Source organism: Lagopus muta, chromosome 22, assembly GCF_023343835.1.
Source record: "Lagopus muta isolate bLagMut1 chromosome 22, bLagMut1 primary, whole genome shotgun sequence".
NCBI lineage: Eukaryota > Metazoa > Chordata > Aves > Galliformes > Phasianidae > Lagopus > Lagopus muta.
In genome coordinates this window covers 1,271,990-1,294,016 of record NC_064454.1, presented here as the reverse complement: position 1 = coordinate 1,294,016, position 22,027 = coordinate 1,271,990, and the positions used below count along the sequence as shown (strand labels likewise).

Genomic DNA, 22,027 nt, shown 5'->3' with positions numbered 1-22,027 from the left:
ACATCAGGAAGGAGTTTATAATTACTGCTTCAGTGGGAGGTTTTGTGTTAAGTACAAAGTTCTGGAGCACAGAATGTTTTCTTCAGGAACTTCACCTAAAGGTTTTATCATTGTGGATGGTGTGCAATGGAAGTGGCTCCCAAGGTGAGCAAACACATCACTGTCAGCAAACACAGCCAGAGAGTGTGACTTTCACGGCTGTGAAGTTTTAAATGATGCAGAGTGTTTGGAAGTGAGTCTGGGGGAGGAGTGGGGAAAGGGTTTGCAAGAACAAGTGAAATGTGGGATCTGTTTGGGGTGAGGATGTTTAGAAGGCTGCCAGAGAAAGAGTGGCAATAGGACTGTTTTATTTATTTTGGAGGAGAGGTGGGAGACATGAGAGAAGGATGAAGGATGTTGCATGAGGAGCATTTTGGCCATGCCAAAGGCCAAAAGAGCCAAGCAGCATTCGCCTGCTGCACAAATTGAAGGGGGGGGGGGAGTTGGTACTGTGAGTGGTGCTTCCCTCTTTAAACTGGAGAGCCAGGGGAGGAATTGAACAAGATACAGAAGGCAGAAAAATACCTTCTTTACTGTAGATGCTATTGGACCAAAGCGCCCTTGTGCACCCTGGAAGGGCATCCCAGCATGATGTGCTTTTGGAGGTGGCAGCAGCACTTCTAGAAGCTTGCATCTATGCTGTGCTTTTGTCAGGTGTTGATTTCTTTAAGAAGGAAGGCCAATGTGACATGTCTATGTCAGAGCTTGGTACTGGCTTTTCCAGTTTGTTTTGGTGTTACTCTTCCTGCCTGTAATGGGAAACACAACAGCTGTACTTGCTTCACAGAGCAGAAATGGATGATGATTGGAACAAGGTGGGAGAAGAATGAACTGACGGGGAGAAAAAACAGGTTTTTTTGTGCATTCTCCAAAGCTGTGCAGTGTTGCAAGTGCCAGGAAGTTACATTTGGGCTTTCAATGTGTTCTGTTGGTTAAAATCAGTGCTCTGTCACTGCCGTGCAGGGAGTGTGCCCTTGCTGTCCTCAGGAGTTTGCAAAAGAAGCCCACTGCTTCAAAGTGAGAGCTCTGTGGGACCGTGTCCATTCTTTGTGATTATCACACCCTCTGGGGGGAGATGGAGCAGTTCTATAAAGGGCTGCTCATTTCCATTTCAGGACAGGCCTCGCAAATAGGATGTGAGAGAAATTCCCCTGGGTCCTTTACAGCCTAATTCTGGTGAAGAGAATAGCCTTATTTTGCAGGCTTCCGTGGCCCTACAGGGTAAGGCTGACAGACTTCTCTGTAGGTTTATTCCTACCAGCCATCAGCGTGTCTGCACATCTTTGTTAGCCTTGGAAATAAACTTTTCCCATTGTTTAAAGGAAAGCCCTGTGGAACGATGCTTTTCAAGCCGTGCTGTTGTGTAGGTGATAATAACACCTTAGATTATTAAAACCAGTTTGCTGTTTCCTTTCTCAGTTTCAATTGTGTGAAGTATTTCATCCCTAGACACCTTTTTATTTTCTGCTCAATAAACCAGCATAACGCTGATCAGCTGAGCTGTACAAGAAGCACCTCATTAAAGGTGGTGGTGAACTGAAGGTGAAGATGGGGTGATTTTCTTTCCTTGACGAAGTGGTGCCTTTTCTTAAGGTGGTTATTCCATTTCTGGCTTTGTTCTCTGAGAACTGTAAAGCAAAATTATTGCTGAAGAATTGAGACATTTGCCCCCTGAATAATTAAAACTGAACCACATTTCAGAGGGTGTTTTAAAAATTAAACCCTTTTCTTTTCCTACACTTATTTTTGTTAGAGAAGGTGACCACTCAGCCTTTGTGTGATGGCTGTGGAATGGACCGTAGTCAGGTGCTAATTCTGGCTGCTAGGCTAAGGAGTGAAACCACATGTTTGGAGAGCAGGAGTGTGACAGAAGATGGCAGTTGCTTGTAGCATTACTGTTAGAATTGGTGTTTTACTGAGTGCTGCTGGCAGTGCTGTGAGATAAGGGAGTTGTCTTCATTTGGGATGTGAAAGGGCAAAAGCACAGAGGGGAAGAGCTGTATGCATTTGAGTCAGTGGGACATGGAAGTGCTCAGTGGAGATTTTTCTGAGCCAAACAAACAGAGTCTCATGGCTGCCATAGCACAGGGCTCCTTCAGCTGCAGCATGGGCTCTGCTTGGGTTTCTAGCAAGAATCATTTGGGTGTCATTATAATGCTGGTAATGAATGGAAACAAAGTGATTCCCACAGAATTTCTTCGGTTGTGAGTAATTGTTCCAAATAAAATATATTGTCTTTTTCAATCTGCCTCTGTTGGGAAGTGTAATTTTGGACATTTACTGCAGCACTTCATGATTCTGTTTTTTTTTGGCTGTTGTTGGAGTGAAGGGACAGCACAGTGTGTGATGGATCCAGATTCATTTGTTTTGATGTTTGTTTCGACAGCTCAGCTCCAACTCTTCAGACGAAGAAGCATCTTCAGTTGGGTTTGGATCTGTTGTAGTCGTGTGATTTGTTGGACTGTGGGGGTTGGCAGGCTTGGCGTCCTGCTGGCTGGAAGGAAAAGCTGCTGGTGATGCAGAATGAGGCAGGGGTGGCAGAGGTGGAGGAGGACTGCCCACCAATGGGCCAACAGCACCCATGTGTTCTGAGGGTGCGGAGCCCCCCAGCCCTGCACTGGAGCCACTGATGGAGTGCAGCACTCCAGGCAGCTGGTCCAAGGATGGACACACAGCTGCTGTGTGCTGACAGCAGCACAAAGCAATAGTCTGAATCTTTTCAAATCGCCTGAAATGTGGCTGGACAACCCAATGCCTTTAATAGCCATCTCTTTGCTACAGAAGGGCAGTGATTATTTTTGGCTCCTTGCTGTCATTGACCTCTGATACAAGAGAGAAACTACAGAAGAAGCATTCATAGTGTTAGTGTTGCTCTCTAATGATTCCCCTCTACTTGTTTTTTGTGTAATGTAGAAGAATAGCTGCACACCTGGGAAGCTTTTATTAAAAAATGAGAAGCCCAGTAGCTGCAGGTAGTAGACTGAAGCTGTAGTAGAGAGGTTTACATGATATGCAAGACACTTATTTATTATCAAAGGGTGTGATTATTTACCAGGTGTTTTCCTGTGCTTAGCATGGGTTACAGTTGTGATGCCCTGCAGATGTTGTGTTGCTCTCAGCATAGAGCTAAAAGCTGCTACAGAGTTGCTGACTGTCTCAGTGCTATCAAATATGAAGATGGAAGACAAGACTTCTTTCTCTCTGTATGAAGGTTTATAGCATATGTTTTAAAAAGATGGGAAGCAGCAGCACTTTTCAGAATTGACAGAATGAACTGACCTCCTTTTTAAAAGGCAGCTTCATTATTTAATGCAAATTTCGTTCATTTCTTAGATAAAACACAGTCACCAGTTCCTTATAATACCTCTAATGAGGGCCAGATGTTTCTTTGCTACAAAACTGGGGCCATAATGCAGAAAGGCACATGCAGTGCAGCCCTTTGTAGCACAGGAGAAGTGTCTTGCCCAGACAACAGTTCTTCCAAGGCCTGAGCATGAACTTGCAGTGATAATTTGCAGGTGACATGCTAACAGCTAATTTTGATCCATTAGCCTTTATGCTGTCGTGCTTTGTTCAATGGTGTGTTAAAAATATCCAAAGGGAGGAGAGAGACAGAAATAATTCGGAGTCGCTGAGCTGTGTGCTGTGGGATGTCGTGGGCTGGAAAAGGGGTTCTTGCATTACTGCTTATGGATGATGAGAGTGGATAAAGCTATAGCTGGGTCTGCAAAGAAAACAATACCAACAGTGGTGGGTTTGCATTACTTGTTCTATGGGAATTTGTAATATCAGCTGGCCTCGTGCTGGCTAAAGCTGGCCTGTGACTGGGCAGGCAATTGTCCCAGCAGCTGAGAGTTGGGATGGCACTTGCATCTTGGTGTTGTGCAGCTGTGGAGGAAAGCAGATTGTACTGAAGTGCCTGATCTGGGTTAGGAGTAACCCGTGAGCAGGACAGATGCTGCTGGGCATCTCTTTGGACTTAGGTGAGTTCAAACTGTTCCTGTTTGGCCTCCCCTCTGCCAGCTGCTCTTGCATCTCCCTGTCTGCTCTCAGCTAATCCAGTGCAACTATTTCTGGAAATATGCAATGAACTGGTTCAGTGAGCAGCAAAAATAACCACTGTGGGGAAAGAAGGCGGGGGGCCTTAATTTTCAACCTGGTTTACTTCATTGCCTGGATTATCTTTGTGGCCGAGATAAGAAACTGCACCTCCATGGGCATTTCTATAGAACAGGGTTGGTAATGTGTAGCTGTCTGACTGGGATAACGCATTTAGAAGGCTGTGATACTCCCACATAGTGTGGTGGTATGGGCTGTGATGCAAACTGTTAGTCAATGGAAACAATAGAAAAGAAGAATCTGTTCACACACACACACAGGAGGGCAGTTTGCTGCTGCCATGCTGAGCTCTGAGCTCCTTTCATTCCTGTGCTCAGTGCTGTTTGAGGAGCAGTTCTTTCTGGAGGTGTGCAGATGGGATGGAAGGGCTGTGACTAAAAGGAGCATCTCTGCATTTGTGGGTGCACAGAATGTAATCCTTCAGGTCTGCTTCTGAGAGTCACGCTGGCTTCTTGACCCGCTTTTCAATTGTGAGGAAGCTGAAGTTATCTTTTGAATGAGATTCATCTCAAGTTAATGGTGGTTTCATTTAACATTACTGAAGTTATCAGAAACTCCTCAGAAAGCTGATCTGTGAGTGCCTGTAAGCCCTTCAGCACGGGATGAAATGCTCTCTGAGAAGACAGCTCTTTGTTTCCTTGGGTGTCTGGCTTGATGGAATGCATCAGCCTGACATTTCAGTCCCCAGATGCTTTCTGCATCATGTTGTCATCCTGCACTGCAGTCGTGCATTAAGCTTACTGCAGCCCTTGTAACACCAGGGGAGAAATGTCAGAGCGCTGGAGCAGCATGAGGGTTTGTTAAGACTTGCATCTCAATGGCTGGGAGTTGCTGTGTCTTTCCAAGGGAAGGAGAGCAGGGTGGGCACTCAGAACTGGGAGGCGTTCAGCTCCAGAGATGGTTCCTATGGTGGATTGCTGTTTCCTTGTGTTCTCAGCAGGTTTTGAATGCTGTATCGGTATTTTCTGATGAACATTTTCTTTGAGTAACTTCCCCCAGCCTCTCCTTGCCTACCCCCAGAACAGACTGTTTATTTTTGGAGGCACACCTGTATACGTAAGAGCTTGGAGGCATCAATATTGTCATAGTAACTAGAACAGCAGCACTGGCTCCCAGCCACAAGGTAGGGTGAATCACGGCCTGAATGTGGGTGTTTGGAAGTGACTTCACTTCTGAGCCTCCTGCAATTGAATGAAGTAGTAATTTGTGTTTTGGTTTTTGTTGTTTTCCTCTCTTCTTTCCTCTGGGAGATATTCTGAATGTTGTAATTCCCTATGGATTCTTTTTTTTTTGTCTTTTTCACTTCTGCCATTTTATAGATAGGAAGAATGCTCTCAAATGGTGCTCTGCATCTGAGCAATAAATAGTGCTCTGCGTGATGAATGTTCCTGTTGGGTTTATTTCAGCATAGCTTTAAATTCAAAAATATGAAACCTGTACCATGGAGTTTTGAAATGCAGCAATTTGACTTAATTGTGGTTGAGTTTGAGAGCAGGTTTGGATACAGTGTGTGTGAATGTGGTCTCAGTGTAGGACAGAAGAATGTGATAATTGCAGATCAGGGTGTTTTAAGCACGGCTTCAGTTTCTATAAATTTTGTTGGTGCCTGTGCTGAAATAATGTTTTTATATATTGATTGAAAGTGATAGCTGAGCATGCATACCTCCATACAAATGTAGATGTGAGCAGCAAGACCACGTTCTGAGCACGTGTGCTGATCATTTGTCCTGTGGAAGAGGCTTTCTGGTGCTGCTGCAAGTTCCACACCTGTGCTGTGATACCACTCTTGGGACATAATCAGCTTTAAACCCATTCTCCTCCTGTGTGCAAACAGGAATGCTGACATCACAGGTTCAGCTGGGCAGGAGATTAGCATGGGTGTTTCTTCTACCCAGCTATGTGGGAGAAACAAGAAATTGGGTACATGTAGGAGCAAAAATGTGCTGTTGAGGGGACTCGTTGTGGCCCAGTATTGGTTGGCTTTCCTGTTTCAGAATTGGTTTCAGCCCTCCCACCCACCTTATTTCAATAAAAGCAAAAGAACAAATTTGTTCAACACAGTTGTTTCATTGTATGCTGAGGCTCATCTGTTTGCAGTGTGTGCAACTGAGAGAGATTTGGTGTGGGGGAGAGAGGGGAAGGAAGCCTCTGCAGTCCTTGAGGGCTTTATGAGACATCTCTCTGTACTCTGAGGTGCTCCAGAATGCTTTTTATCTTCCATGAGCTGGTCTGTGAGGGTTTTTTGCCCACTTGCTATTACATCAGTGTTTTTTCTGTTGTTTTTTTAAGAGTTTCTAGTATTCTGAACAAAATAATGCTTTGATGCTGGAGTGAGTATTCAGTTGTGAATTCAGCTGCTGTTATTCTGATCCATCTTCTTTCTGACTGCACAGCTCATGGCAGAGCGTACTCACCCAGCACCTTTTTGGCCTCAGTGGATCTCTGCTTGAGCACAAGGAATTTTATCATAGTACAGAACCAGAGCTTATGATGCACAGGTAAAGGTGCAGCAGGTGGTTGCACTCTGCTGACAGCTGAAAGTTATCCAGCATTGTCAGTGAGGATGGAGTTTTGGGGTTCCTGAATGGATCTTCTTCCAGCTCTAAAATGGACTGAGCACTGGCATAATGCTGAGGAGTGTTATAGCAGAATGTTATTTTGATGCTGGAAAAAAGTGGCAGGATATAAACATTAATGTACTTCTATTGTTTGCCTGTTAGCCAGGTGGGAGCGAGGCTAGTCAATACTTTTAGTATGAAAGTAAATATTGGAGTGTGAATTTAGCAAGGGACAGAAATTGTGACAGTTGCTTGTTCCTTCCTGCAAACTTTAGATATTTGATGAAGTCGTCTTGTTAAGTGCAAACAGACTATCAAACAGCCCACACCATCCCTGGTTAGAAGAGGGCTCTTTGAAATATCTAACTGTGAAATCAAGGCGAAGAATGAGCTGTGCTTTGTCCCTTGGTAGCCAGTTTCAACAGCGTAGCAGCTGTGCTGGATGTAGCTTTATGCAGACAAGTTCTTCTGCTAAGCTTTGTTTTTCTTTATCTCTGAGGCTAACTGTTTAGAATCCACTCGATTCAGCTGTTCAGAACCTGAATGTGAAGCTTTTCAAACTTACTTGCTTTTGTACAGCCAAAGCAAGAGCAACAGTAGCAAAAACCCTTTTGAAAGGCAGGTTAGAGATGCTTGTGACTTGATTGCACTACTTAAACTGGGGACTGCAGGGCTCTTTCCATGCTAATTCTAGGTAAAACTGCTACCTTTGCTTCAGCCCTATCTGCACAGGGAGCTTACCTGATCTTTTTCCCTTGTATTGAGTCTTGAAGCTTTTTCTAGCAATGTTCAGTCACTGGACCAATCCATTGGGGTTAGGGACCACCCCCTTTGGTGGGACTCATTGCCCTAAGTGCACACTGAAGTTGAATGCTTGCCTCTGGCCTTCCTCTGCAGCTGGTGCAGATGAATAAGCACCTCTGAGGGTGAGGAATATGACCTGTCTTTAATGCTTGCCTTAAGGTAAACTTAATTCCTCCCTCCAGCCCCCAGCAGTGGTGTCAAGTCATTTTTCCCCCAGTGACCATAAATGTAATCTGGAGTTGAGTACATTGCCCTTACATTTTTGCCACAAACAGCAATAAATGTGTAGCTCAAAAGGAAAAAAAATCATCCTGGTAGCTGAGAGCACTGCTCACAGGTGTAGAGAAACTGCTGGGTGGTGGCTGAGGTGGTGATTGAGCACCTGGAGAAAGGCAGCCCAGGGAGCTCAGGCTAAGTGCTTCCACCTGTGCTGCCCACTCAGAGCTCATATAAAGGCCAACCATTGCAGCAGAGCATCTCTTGGGGCTGGGCTGCTTTGGGGGAGGAGTGCTGCATGGCTGGAGGTCCCCTTTATCAGCCGGGTGAGTTCAACTCTTCTTTCTGTGTGTGGCTGTTGGCCTCCCTGTGAGTGCATTGCCTGTGTTGCAGGAGCCTGTTGGAACTGATTTTGCTTCTTTGTGAGAAATATATGTATATATTCAAATTCAGTGCATGCAGAATTTGAGTTCTGCAAAGTCTTCAGGATGTCATAGCTAATCAATGCTTAATTTTCTCCTGTCTCTTTCATCTGATATTGAGCTTTGGAAGGCTCTTTTCCCTTTCTGAGATAATTTGGTGAGGCTATGAGGGTTGGGATTGGATTGAAACTGTTGGTGCAACTGCTGTCTTGTAAACTGAGCTTGTTGATAGGTCTGATTTAAACAGATGAAATATGTATGATAACAAAGTATAGTCATTAGAGATACTGGTTTTTTCTCTCCTTTATGGCATTCTGTGCTGTGTACCTGCTGTGTGTCAGCACCTCTGAGCTTCCTTTGTCTGATGGGAGTGTGCTGGGAGAGCAGAAGGTGGGGACTGCAGCTCACTTTGGGTCTGTTTTGGCTTTGCAGAAGGTCACCAGGCAGGCTCTGCAGTGAGCCAAGCTGCCAAAAGCAGCTTGCTGTCATTGAATCATATGGAAGGCTTATAAAATGGCCGAGCTTGGTGTTGTTCCCTTTGTGGATCCCAAATAGTTCTATAGCATTACAAGGTTAACGATGGGATCACAACTTTCTTGTCATTAATTTTCTGTGTTGGTGAGATGTGTTTGTAGCATCAATATTTACCTTGAATTTTGGGTACAAAGAAGTTGGGTTTCTGAGGTTGGGGTGACATGTTTTAAGCTGAAGTATCTGAATTCTCTGGGGTTGAAGTGATACTCTTGCTGCTGTGGAGCAGTGCATCTCAGCTGTGTTTGACCTCATTGCTTTTACAGCATCTATTCTACAGTTTGGGAAGTCATATTTTCCTTTGGCTTTATAGCCTCCATCTAAATGGCTTCCTCTATTCCAAAGAATAAATAGGAGTGTTTCAGCCACTCGATCCATCAGGTAGATACGGGTACTGAAACCCCCATGCATCAGGGAGTCATCAGTTTGAGAGCTCAGCTGATCTATTTCATTAGGAATAGCTCTTCAGTAGTGACAAGCCCAAACAAGTGCAATATCACTGCTTATCCATGTGTGTAGTGGGTGATTATTTATTTCCTTTTATTCTCCAGCCACAAGTTCAGTTATGTGGTGAGAGTGGCTGGCGTTTTATTCGGGAGAGAAAAAACAAAGCGTGATGCTTGTTGAAAACCACACAATCAGTTTGAATATCACAAAGAAAAAAACTAACTAGGATTTTTTTCAAAAGAAAGCCTTTCTGGGGCCCTGCCTTGTTTCAGTGCCACCTGCTCTGGTGAGGCTGCTGCTGCGTGGCCTCAGCTGCTGCATAGCACATCAATCACTGTTGCATAGAGAAGCAGACAGCTGAAAACTTGATTGGACTTCAGTGAAGGAATAGATTTTAAGTGTTGTCTTGATTAGAAAGCACCTTCCCTTGGTTCAGGTAAGGAGGTTTAGGCTTTGGTAAGCTCTTGGTGGCAAAGCTGTGTGGTGTTTCAAGCTGAGCTTGAATGCCAAGAAATCTTGTTAATTAGCAACTAACTTAGCATTTACACCAGGATCAAAGCTGCTACTATAGAGGGCTGAGATCCTCATTCTGTTGTTAATGATGATTCTTTTTGAATGGTGTTATTCTTTCCTGAATAAAGCCCACAACAAGCTGTGTTATTGGGACTTTGAGCATTGCTCATTTCTGCCCTTCTCCTTGTGAGTTCTTGATGCTAGTGCTGAGAAATAGCTGCCACCAAAGCAGTGGCAAGTGAGAGCCAGAGAGGAGGCGTGGGTTTCTTCTGAAGCATTTGTGTTACTGCTCCTTGTTCCCTGTATGTCCTCACGTTCTTTATTTCTTTGGGACAAACTTGTGATGGACAAATGTTGCAGTGATGCTATTCAGGCAGGCCGTGTTCACTGCTGTGCGCTGCAGTGGGAGCAGATGGAGAGCTGCTGCAGGAGGGATCTGCTCTGCAGCCTGGCTGTTTAATGTCCCTGCAAGGGCAGAGGGGTTGCTGGATGGGAAATAGGACACATCTGGGGCCATGCAGCTGTTCCTGCCTGGTGCTGTCTCTCCCCTGACTTCAGCTTGTCTGCTCTTGCACTGTGTAGGAAGTTAACGTATGTAAAACAACACGGCTTTGTGCCTTTTTGTGCACATCCTCTGTCGCTTCATGGCACACCAGAGTGGATTTGCTGGCCGGCAGCACCCTCAGAGCTAAGCTGGAGAAGATGCTTTGGAGCCCAAACCTGTTGTTCTGTGCTGCAGAGCTGCTGTTTTATACATCCGTGTTGGAAACCTGGGTTGTATTTGTGTTTGTGGGGGTTCTCCATAGCTTTGGGATTATTTTAACTGGCTGTTGTCTTTGCAAGGTCTGTCTCTTAAATACCCTGCAAGTTGGAAGTTGCACATGCCTTTGCTGTTCATCTGCTGTGATGCTAGGAACTTAATTTCCTATGAGTAAAACCACTCTCCTTAATTACAGTAAAATTTTCTTGGAAGATAAACGCAAAATGGGTGCAATAGAAATCTTTGGGAGGCAAGAAGCTGTTCTGTCTGGGCTGTAGGAATGACAGCTATGCAGGGCAAGTAAATACTTGCAAGTACTCCTAACTCTGTTTTCACATTATCAGCAACTCTTTCTGTTCTTTCAGACTTCGCTTTATCTCAGCTTTAAGTCAGAGTAGTGTTTTACTCCTTTTTCATCTCTCCTTGAATTGTTGCCTCATCTATTGCTTGTTATTTCCATTCCCACTCCTTTCCATCCTTTGCCTTGGGGTTTGTTTGTTTGTTTTTAGCTTGCTGGATAGCCCTGCAAATTATCAAGCTTACTTTTCATTTGAAGTCATTGCAGCTCGGTTCCCAGCCAGACTTTGCAGTATTAGTCAGGAAAACCTTTGGCAAGAGCCTGACTCTGAATTTTGAGGCAGATATGGCCATCTGCATAGAGGGAGTGTGTTGGAGTGAAACCAGTGGTTTTCATGAACTTGCTGATGCAGATAAGGGCACTGGGAGGCATTTTTGCCTTTCTTAAGGTTGCGTGCATTTATTCCTTAGTCCTTAAGCTGCTGTTGCTTTCTTTGTTTGAATTTTATTTCACTGATAATTTTACAAAGGGAGCACGCAAAGCACAGAGCTGTCACTGGGGTGGCAGATGGGTGACAGGAGGACGAGTATCAGTTTGGAGATGTGCAGCATGTGAAGCTGTAATTAAAGTCCTCACAGATTTTCTTCTCGTTTTCTTGGTGATGCTACAAAGGGATTTTGTGATAGTTCACCTTCATAGAGGAAAATCTGTGGGTGAAGAAGCCTGAAGAACTACAGTGTGTGTCTGTGTAGGGTTTGAGAAACTGGTTTTGTTTTTTTCATAAGGATGGGTTCCAAAGCAAAACCAAATTCTGGGCTGTAAGTAGGATCTGCCTTCATGCTAAGAAAACAAATGATGTATTTTGTGTTTTCATTGAATGGGAAATTGACATTTTTTCAGACTGCAAAATCACACTTTGTCCTTGTGCTGTGGGTTGAGTGTCCTAAAAGCCTCTGTAAAATGCTTAGTGTTCTATTGGAAATGCAGTAATCTGGAGGAATAATACATAGACTCAATTGATACTTGATGTGTTTTGGTTTTTTTTTAACATCAGAAATTGTCCTGTTGGTTTGTTTTTTTTCTTTTTAATGTAAAGCACTAAATAGGAATCCACACAAATTGCAGTTAATTATAGTCAAATCAGATTGAGTCCTAAAATAGGTCACATGCCATTTGAAACAAAATGCACTGCGAATTATTAAATCTGCTTGGTTGAACCTGACATACATCCTGAGGTGTAGCATCCTTCCCTAGCTGCTGCTATTCCATTTTGTTTCTTGGATGCCATGTTGAGTCTGCTCTGCAGATGAGATACTTCCTTTTAAATGGAAATTTAATATTTAAGTTCATTTGGTTTCTTTGGAAATTCTTGCAGCTGAAAAAATATCACGGAGCCTTCTTGCTCTGTCTTTGAATGCACTGGTTTACAGTGGCAGAGAGCAGCTGGCCTTGAACTTCCTTGTCCCTTCATTTTGTGCCTATTCTGACTTTGCAGGGACCTTCCTTCCCCACCCTGTGAGCTGCTTGGTGACTCAGCAGGATGCCATTAACCCTCTCCCAGCCCCACTGATGCCAGCTAGGAAAGTGTTGCTTTTGTTGGTAGGCGTCGCGCAGTCTTGGCTTCCTGTTGTGTTTAATAGGAATCGTTCTTTGTGCTGTCTTTTAAATGGTTCTAAATGTTACAGAATAAATTACCTTGAAACAGCTTCACCAGTGACCTTGAGTGAAAATCATCTCCAGCAGTGCAGCATCTGCATATGTATTGACTGAAGGTTCAGCTGCTCTGCATCAACTATTGTTTCTCATACCTGCATGTATGCCCCTAATGAGCTCTAGCTGTTTTAATTGCATGGTATGCATCTACATACTCCTGCAGCTTTATTGCAGTAGGTACCAGTAAAATTGCCTGCCAATCAAAATTGCAGATCTAAAAGGCTGGTCTGGTTTCCATTCCAGATGTATCTGCAGCAAGTAGGAAGAGTTCTGTTTTTCTCTTGCCTCTTTCCCATTCACAAACTTGGGAACTCTGTAAACCCACCTGTCTCTCTCCATCACCAACCCCAGTTTGTGTGATCTTTGGTAAGAGAGCATCATCAGAACAGCCTCCATGTTCAGGTAAGCCTTAAAAAAGACCAAACAAAAACCCCACCTGTCCTCAGTGAGTGCTGCAGCCCTCATATTGCTCCTGGTGGATCGCTGCTAAGTGTTGGAGGTATGCAGGCAGTTCTGTTGGCCTGGTTTTGGCACTAGTGTAAGGAGGCACATCTGACTTTGTTGAGCTTCCAGTAGTTCTCTGTTACAGAGGAAGAGGCTGTTTGTTAGTTCTCAGACCACAGCTTTATCCATGAAACTGAATCCTTTCCTAAGAAATCCTTATCAGTACAGCTCAAGGTGCAGGAACCTGAGGAAGATACACCCTGTGCAGCAATCAGTCTTTAATTAGCAGCTGATATGATGTGGTATGGAACGTGAGGCCTTGTGAACTGGCTGCAGAGGGTTGACTTCCTCTGTTATTCCTCTCAAACCACAGCAGTATGCTCTTGGTGTTCTTTGTATGTGCAGGCACATGGCAAGCAGTAGTTGGCAGGTATTGATCTGTCTCAGAACAGGTTGGGCTGTAAGTGAAATGAACAGTGCTGTTTGCCTTTAAATGAAAGTAAAACACTGGGGAATTGTTCTTGTTTTACTTCAGCCTGGCCAAATGGTTTAGAAAATTAATCCACTACAAATTGTATTTGTTTTTTCTTGGCTGAAGTAGCTCGAAATGAAGAACACTTCACTTATCCAACAGAGCTATGAGGGCTAGATTCTGGAAGGTGCTGTCCTTGCTGACTGGTTTCCATTGTTCTCTCTGTCTTTCCAGCAGTGCTTTCCTAATTGATCATAATTCTAATGAGCTGAGCTTGGAGAAAAGGGAAGGGTTGAGCTGTTACATTTTCCTTGCCATACGACCCAGTTAACTTAATGAGATGGCGAATGTCATTCTCTTAAAGCTTCAGAAATGACTGATAATGGCTTCCCACCCTCGAGTAGGTCAGGTTCTGGGGTCTCATACTTCCAAGCTGTGTGTTTGGTTTAGCAGAATCTCTGAGGAAAGAAAAGCAATGTGAAACATTTTAGATTTAAATAGCTGGCTGTGTAAAACCTGTTAAGGCTTGCAAGAGGAGGGCAAAACTTTGTATTCTGTGTTTAGAGGTAAGACACGAAGCCAGTCCTGCAAATTATTTCTTGTCATCACTTTCATGTGGAGGATTCTGTAGGAGCTGCTGTCCGGCATTTCCCTCTCCATCTGTTCTATTCCCTGATGCTGCTCTTTGTCCTGACTTTGTCACAGAAACGAGTTTTGCAGGGAGTGCAGTCTTAGAAAATGGCACTTTATGAAGCAACTTGTGCAAGAGAAATGCTCTTTGTAAAAAGAAATCACTGGTAGCTGTTAGCTCTATGAAAACACATCCTAACGCTCCCAGTGGGTTCCTTTCTCTGTGAAGTAATGTAGAGGATTAGTCAGCATCATCTAATTAGGCAGCAGCAAAGCAGTTTTGTTTAGCCTGCTCTGCCCTGATTCAGTTTCCATTCATGGGATTTGCCCATTGAAACCAAATGCAATAAGGACATTACTGATGGCATTTGAGATGTCAGTCTGAGATGTGGCTTGCTTACAGGAGTTGTGCACCTGGAGGAGGAAATTCTGGGTTTTTTTCCATACCCTTGCAGTCTTCCCTGTGTTCTCTGTTCATCTCTGGTGCAGACTGGTTTCTTAATAGCTGTAATTCCACTCCATCCTGAAACTGAGGGAAATAAAAGTTGCTGGAGGACCATTCCTTCCCACTCCTATTAGTCAGTGCTGTTTTGGTATCTGTATAGGATTGTCTTGTGATCCAGTGGTGTGGCTGAATGCCCTAAAAAATAGCTCCCAGTGATTGTGGGGTTGGTAATGAGAGAGTGCATCCCAGCCTGTAGGGCAGGCTGGTGGAGCAGGCTCAGGATCCAGGAAAGCCATCTTACAGCAGGGCAGGGATCAGGAGAAACAGACTGTAAGAGGTTTGTTGTGGCCGTTTACTTCATGCAGGCATTTCAGAGCATGCTTAACTGCAAGTGGACTGATGTGCTGAACAGCTCTGTGTGCCTTTGGCCCTCACCAAGGAATGCTGACACTTTGGTTATGGTTGCATGAGAGGACAAGCTGGGCTGTACTTCATTTGCAGTGTTTCACATAAGATTGCTTACAGCTGAGGAGTTTGGGAGGAACATCTTGCTCTTTCTCTGCATAGAGGATGGGTACTCTACAGCTTTTTTTGGTTTAGGTGTTGCAGAAGGGCTGAATCTGGAGAGGCTGTTCCCCTGCTTTCCCTTGGATCACCATCTGCAGCACTTTGCAGATCAGAGCCCATTGCTCCTTCACTTTAGACAGGAGATCTCTGGGGATGCATCTACCCAACTTCTCAGCCATGCTTTGCTGCCTTTTCCCCCCACAAGCCCAAGGAATGCCCTCCATGTAGCAATAAAAGCAACATAATGATGGGATTACAGTCAAACAAAAAACCCAACAACGTATTTAACTACTCAGACCGTCGAAGGTACCTTTGAAATTATGGTCTGCATTGCAGACGAGGTCTTGGATTTTCTAATTTGTGATGATGTTGCAGTGTTATGCATATGGCAGTGTCACATGGAATCAGGATGAGAATTTCTGCTCTGCTGGTTCTATTCATGCTCACCTGAGACCCCCACGTAATTTTTTGGATGTTCTGAACCCTGAGAATTGCACTGACCTGTCAGACTGGAATGGATTTGTCACAGTTTCAGGATGAGGTTTAGGGAAGGATCTTATTTATGCACTGTTTTCCCTTTGTTATTATCTCTAATTTTATTTAAGAGAAAGTGGATGGGCTGCATTGTCTCGGAGGCAGTTCTAAGGTGAGTCACATCCATATAAATAGAACTGCTGAGCACGATGGATAAGCTGCGCTGTGCAGAGGACAAAAATGCTTTGGAGGAAGGAAAGCCTCCTTAAAACGATCACATAATTGTAAATGCCTGCCCTCTAAGGCTGCAACCAAGGGTACCTACCGTGTTTTTTCCTTTCCCTCTTACCTCTCCTTTAGGTGCAGATTGATTTTAAGCTAATTTATGCAGTTGTTAGACCACTGGGTTCAGCAGAATGAATGTGCACGGGTGGGGACAGCTGTGATATGAGTCTGAGTGCTGCACAGTGCTGCTGCTGATGTGACTGCAAGCATTGCCCACCCCTTGCTGGGACTGTTCCTTCATTTATTTGCTTTTCTTTCACTTGTGATAAATTTAACATTCAATTTGTTCATTTTCTTTGATTTCCAAGCATTTGCAGCTTAGGTAGGACATGGCAGCAGCGCTTGACTTGGTTGCACATCATCTACAAAGCAGATTTCTGGAAGTATTTGGTCCCATTTCTGGTTGATGTTATTCAAGGAGGAAGGGGCTTTCCTTTTGCACTGAAGTGTAGGATGATGGCAGAGATCAGCTGCCAGGAGATATTTGGACCCTCCAAAGCATAGGAAAGCCATGGTTGTCAAAATGGAGCTGAGTTTGCCCTTTGTGAGGATGCAAACTGCTTTATGGCTCCCAACATACTGCGGTTGAACTCACGATGGTATCTGGCCAGGTGAAATTCTATGGTGCTGGAACCTGTATAATTCTTGATGCAGCTCTAAGCCTTTGTGCTCTGTTTGTCACTCAGTCTTTATTTCAGTCATCTGGAATATATATTGGTATGAAGAAAGCTGGTTCTTATGGAAAAAGGATGATTGAGGACAGTGGATATCTGATACCAGAGCTAGATCCGCGTTTCTGCCAAGCGCTTAAATACGGCATTCGATATTCAGAATATTACTGGTACTAATAGTTCAGGGAAACTTGAGGTTTTTCATGTTTCAAATATTTTCTGTTTCTGTGAAAACGAAGCTGTCCAAGGAAGCTGGATGAGTAACTGCTGGTTTGTCTCCAGCACTGAAATCTATTTCCTCTCCTGGGCACTGAGGATAGAAGGCACCTCTGCCCCAGTGCCCCACGGCTACGAATGGGGTGTGATGCTGCATCTGATCTATTCGAGCTGCAGTTTACCTCTTCTTTCCCCATCTGCTTTCCTTCCCTTCTGTACCATCCTGGCTGGGTTGTTTATGGCTCCTTAGAGCCTGTAAGCCTGTTTGGCTCAATAATCTGGGCAGAGGAGGAGCAGAGATTTTCCTTTGACTCATTTTCACAATGGAGAAGTACACAATTTCTGGTGGTTTTTTTTTGTTGCTGATGGTGATGATATGTATTTAAGTAGGCCAGCACTATTATGCAAGTTAAGATCCTGAAATAATTTTGCTTTGATTAGCTGCAAAATTGAAAAAACTATATGCAGAGAAGAAAGTGAGGGAATGTATACTGAGGTCTCTGTAGAATACTGAAGTAATATGTCTGTATACTCCAATGCCACATAATGCAAGGACCTGCACATATGGAAATGAAATTACCACCTCCATAATATGCAATTTAGTGTTTTATGCCTCATTTTATTGGATTTTTATTTTTTGTTTGGCTCAGAGTTAATGAAACTCGTGCTTTAAAGAAATCTTTCAAACTTGCATTTGAATGCATATATTCAGTAGATGTGTGCTGTTATTGCAGCAGTCTTTCTATAAACAAGTGCTGGGAGAAGAACAATGTTTTGTTTTTCCTTTTGGAAATTGTTGAAGACTTTTTGAAGTAAGAATGTTCCCGCACCTCTTCCTTAATCTCCTGCTTGCTTTCATTTCTGTAGGATTATTGTGGTACTCAGCAATGATAAAAATGTATGGAATTGTATGGAATGTAATTTGAAAACGTGTGTCATTTATTAAAGGCATACATTGTGATGGACCCAGGGCAGATTTTTTTTCTTAATGGAGATCACTGCTGGCTTAAAGTATTCTACAGGATTCCTTTCTTAAAAGACCCGGCCCTGTTAAGTGCTTGATATCTCTTCTAAATGGACTGAGCCACAAGGAGGATGGAACCTTTCCAACATCAAATGTGGGTTTTGCTTTTGCTGTCAATATGAGTAATTTTGTCATATAAATGTGGCCTCTTTGGTTTTTATGGTAGCAATAATTTCTCCATTCTCCTGAAGCATTGCAGAGTCTTTTTCTGGCAACTTTCTCCTTTTCATCTTTAACTACAGAAACCCTTCTTATACGTTCAGAAACTTGGATTTTGTCTCATAATTACCGACTTAATATTTCTGATTTCTTAAAAGCATTCTTTCCAGGTTTCCCAATAGAAATAAATGTAAAGGATGTTGGATCTTCAGTGCCTTGTGACTGGCTGCTCTAATTCTCAAGTCATCTCCCACAGCTGGCTGCTTCTCTGGGTAGAAAAGGAATGGTTGGACTGGTTTGGGATTGAGGAGCCATCAGCCCCACCTTCCCTGCCAGCCTGTGCTGTGTGTGGGCTCAGCCCAGCCCATAGGTGATGGTTTTCTTGACTACTGGGTGCATATCGTGTATTTAGGGAGAAGCCCACAGCTCTGGCCGAGCTCAGCAGTCTGCCTATCAAAACTGTAATCACATCTTAAGCTTCTCTAATGCTCCTGTCACATTTGAACAATGGAAACATTCATACAGTGTTAACATGTTCCACTTAAAGCAGATCCTGAGCTCTTCTCAGGTGCAAACCCAAACTCCAACTTGCAATTAAGACCCATTATTTCCTGTTATTACTTGTTAGCTCAGATTACCTGAATCTCTCTTGAACATGAGAATGCAGCTACTCTACAAGAGCTGACTATCAGTTGTGAGCGGGGGTTAAGAATGCTTTAATAAGTGGGAGAAGAGCAGCACTGCTGACCAGTGGGCAGGCAGGGGGATCCTGTTCAAGTATGAGAGCTGGAGCCCTGCAGGAAGCCACTGTTGTACCTTAGTCAGAGTAATTGCCTAATTACCTGGTGTTCTGCCAAGCTCATGGGGTACCAATGCCAGAAACAGTCCCACAAAAGCTCTTTGAAGGCTGAGGAGCCTGAGCTGTGGTGCATTTCCCAGCCTGTCTGCTGGTTGGAACGGGAAGATCCTCAGTGATATGCTGAAGCAGCTCACACGCATCACAAGATGCCTGGAGAATAGGGCAGCACACTTTTTGTACGAGAACCAACCCGTACCTCGTGTCTGGCCAAAGAGGATGTCTGAATCTTAAAGGTTTCATCAACAAGTAGAGCCAGCATAAGTCTTGGTGAGCTGGAGCAGAGCAGTGTGCAGCAGTGGGTACGTGGGGCAGAGGAGAGTTGGACACAGACCCTGAGCTGCTGAAGTCGCCTAAGGCTCTCCTGCATCTCTGGTGCAGAGTCCTGTGTCAAATACTATTGGGAAAAGAGGGGTAATTTGCATCTTTCTGTCTGTAGATTCATTATTCTAGCTTGTGAGCATAGGATTTGTGCATGTCTTCATGCATCTTCCTGAAGAAAGACACTGCCTGGCACAAGTTTGAGTGAAAGGCTTTCTTGCCAGCTCTAAGAATGCAGTGCTTTCACTGTGATCTGAAGTGTGCTTTTGTGCATTGTTCTGGTGCAGGGTTTGGCACTGAAGCCACAACTTGAATAAAAGTTCTGTGTTGACTTTTGAGGTAAAAGAACTGACTTTCAGTCGCAGAAATGGTGTCAAATGTTATTTCTGGTGCCCCGGGAGTGTTTGTGGAGTTGACATTTTTGTAGTCATGTTTTTGAAAGCATCAAATCTATGGGATGTGTTTACAGCATAGGAACTTTATCAGGATTGTCTGCAGCCCCTTTTTTCCTCTTCCTCATGGGCACAATAGTAATGTTATTACAAGCAGCTTTTATTTGACTATTGATTATCTATGTGCTTCATCTGCATTGCAAGCAATGTATTGGAATTGATTGAAATCAGGTTCTGAAACTCCAAATTTGAGCCCTTTTGCAGAGGCACCAGTGATGGTTCGCTTCATTACAGCTGAAATTGTCAGATGCATCCAAGCAATAATCTGTGCAGGGCTTCCTGGAGATTCATCTCTTAGGAGTTCTCAGTATTTGTTTCCTTATTGGAAATACAAGCATATTTAACACTTGTATAATAGTGTAACACATACCTCAGTTATATTTATAAACATCTTTCATAATGTGTCCCTGATTGAGCAGCCATCTCTTCCTTATGGGGGTATTGGGACAGTGGTTATATTCCAGCCTGGGTTTTGATATGCAGCTCTCTTTGTGTTGGATATAGCACTTAGCACAGCAGGGGCTTCTATCCTGTTTTGTAGAAGCATTGTGAAATGATTGCACCTGGCTCTTCAGTTGGATTCCTCAGTTTGTCCTCCAGCAAACACAAAAGGAACATGAGGTTCTGCCTCTGTGACTTTTTATTGCCCAGCCTTTCAGTTTCATGCAGTAAATGCCCATTCTGCATGTTCAGGTTTTCGGGTGTATTTATTTCGGGGGGTGAGAGATGGGACAAGGCCATTTTTCAGCTAGCTCTTCCTATTTATATTCAGAGAGCAGACTCCAGATCCTTATTGTGGCAAACATACACTCATTTCATAAAAATACTCATCTATAAATATTGATTATGAGAACTTCTTTGCACTAAATTGCAGCCTGTCTGTGCCAGGGGGTGACTCACCTCCTCCTGCATGGCAGTTGTCACCCAGAAGTCTGGCACTCCTGTTTCTTTTTATAGTTTCCATTTGACACAGTGAGTTTTTTTCCCTTCCCTCGTCTTACAGAAGTGGGGAGTCTTGGGACATCATAAAACCACATTTGGGTCTGTAAGGCTTAGAAATGACAGCCTGCTCCTCATTGAAACAAATAGGATGTTGCATCTTCGTGTTCACCTGTGTGGTTGGACAAATAGGCAGAACAAATGACTCCAAACTATCGGTGCCCTTTGTGCTTTGCTGGGAGCACATCTAGGCCTGGCCTTCAGGAAAATGCTGCTTTCTCATCTGGGGGTTACAAAGGAAATAAGCAGCGGTGCTGTTCTCCTTTGTTCTTTTAGTTGTATTTGTAGTCCACAACATTGGAGCATGTTTGCTGCCTTCTCTGTTTGGTAGCTGGAACTTTCTTGCCCTGAAAGGTCCAGGGTCAGCTTTGGGTTGTTGGACCAGCTTGAGTGTTTGAAGATGTTGCCTGTTAGGTCTTCTGCAGTAATAAACATCATGGATGGGAAAGGAGGGGTGGTAATTGTAGGAATCCCAGCTTTCTGCTGAGTGAAGGAAGTTGAGAGTGTGCTGAGTGTTCTTTGTTGCACGGATGCAGAATAGCTCCTACCCATCACCAGCAATGCCTGCTGCAGAGTGCTGCACCTGGGAAGAGCCAGCCCTGCTGCAGAGGTGTGAGCACACAAAGTGTGCAACTCCTTCCAGCTCTGCCATTCCCCATTGGTTACAAGTGCTGGGAAAGGTGCCTTAGATCAACTTCTTCAGTTTGTGCTGCATTTCATTTACTTCTGGATTGGAGAATGTTTATAAACGGTAACTTGTGGTGACGGGAGGGACGGCGTCTGTTTGCTTTCTAACTGCTGGTTTTAGACCTTGTGTGCTCATTAAATTGCTGAAATCTAATGAGGATGTAACTCTTTATCCTCCTGGGGCTTCTTCCAGTTGATCTGCTGAGCTCTTCACTGTTGTGTTTATGGTAGAGGGAGTCCTGTGGTAGTGGCTGTGCTCCTGGATGTGGGGATGAATGACCACAGTGTTACTCCAAGATGATTGTTTGAAGGGAAGTTCTCAATATATCTTAGAACTCATTTTTCCTGAGCATGTAACAGCCCCTTCTACTCCTTTTCACATCAAACCAACGCTGTTTGCTCAGTGCTGTAGATGTTGAGCCAGGAAATCATGGAGGTAATGTCCTTTTCCAAATGTCCTTTCCAGGCTCCAAGTTCTCTTGGTGCAGCGTGCATCTGAGCAGCTTAGCTGTTTTCCATGCAAAACTAATGAAAATTTTGCTAAAAAATTCCCCAAGTGCTTCCTTGGTTTTGTCTTATTTTCTTGCGGTGCTTCTTAGGTTTATTACAGCTTTATATGATTAGATTATACACATAAGAAAAGCAATTAACAAGAATCTGTTTAAGAATGGGTTGCGATGAGAGAAAATGAGATGTCTTTCATCTCCCTTTTCATTTGAGGAGAAAGGAGATGACACTTCTCTTCCATGTTCAAAACAGCCGTTTTATTTCCATTTAGGTCTTTTGTGTGTTAAAATAAATTGCAACACCACCACCTTGCTGCAGTGGCATTGATGCAGAGTGCAGCTTTGGTGGGCAAGGCTCCATGCAGGCTCTGAGGCTGCCATGCTGCACTGGCCTGGCCT

General features: G+C 43.9%; 1 protein-coding gene across 3 annotated transcripts in view; it reads left to right on the top strand.

Moving 5' to 3' along the window:
- Positions 1–22,027, top strand: part of ARHGAP32 (Rho GTPase activating protein 32) — a 172,941-nt gene that overhangs the window by 20,312 nt on the left and 130,602 nt on the right. Inside the window, exon 1 of one of the 3 annotated variants that reach the window (XM_048968630.1) lies at positions 7,963–8,062. The exons of 1 other annotated variant lie outside the window; for it this stretch is intronic. The gene's annotated coding sequence lies outside the window, so the exon portion shown is untranslated. Of the gene's footprint in view, positions 1–7,962; positions 8,063–22,027 lie in introns of those variants that run through there. One more of the 3 variants, XM_048968626.1, reaches the window with a different exon arrangement.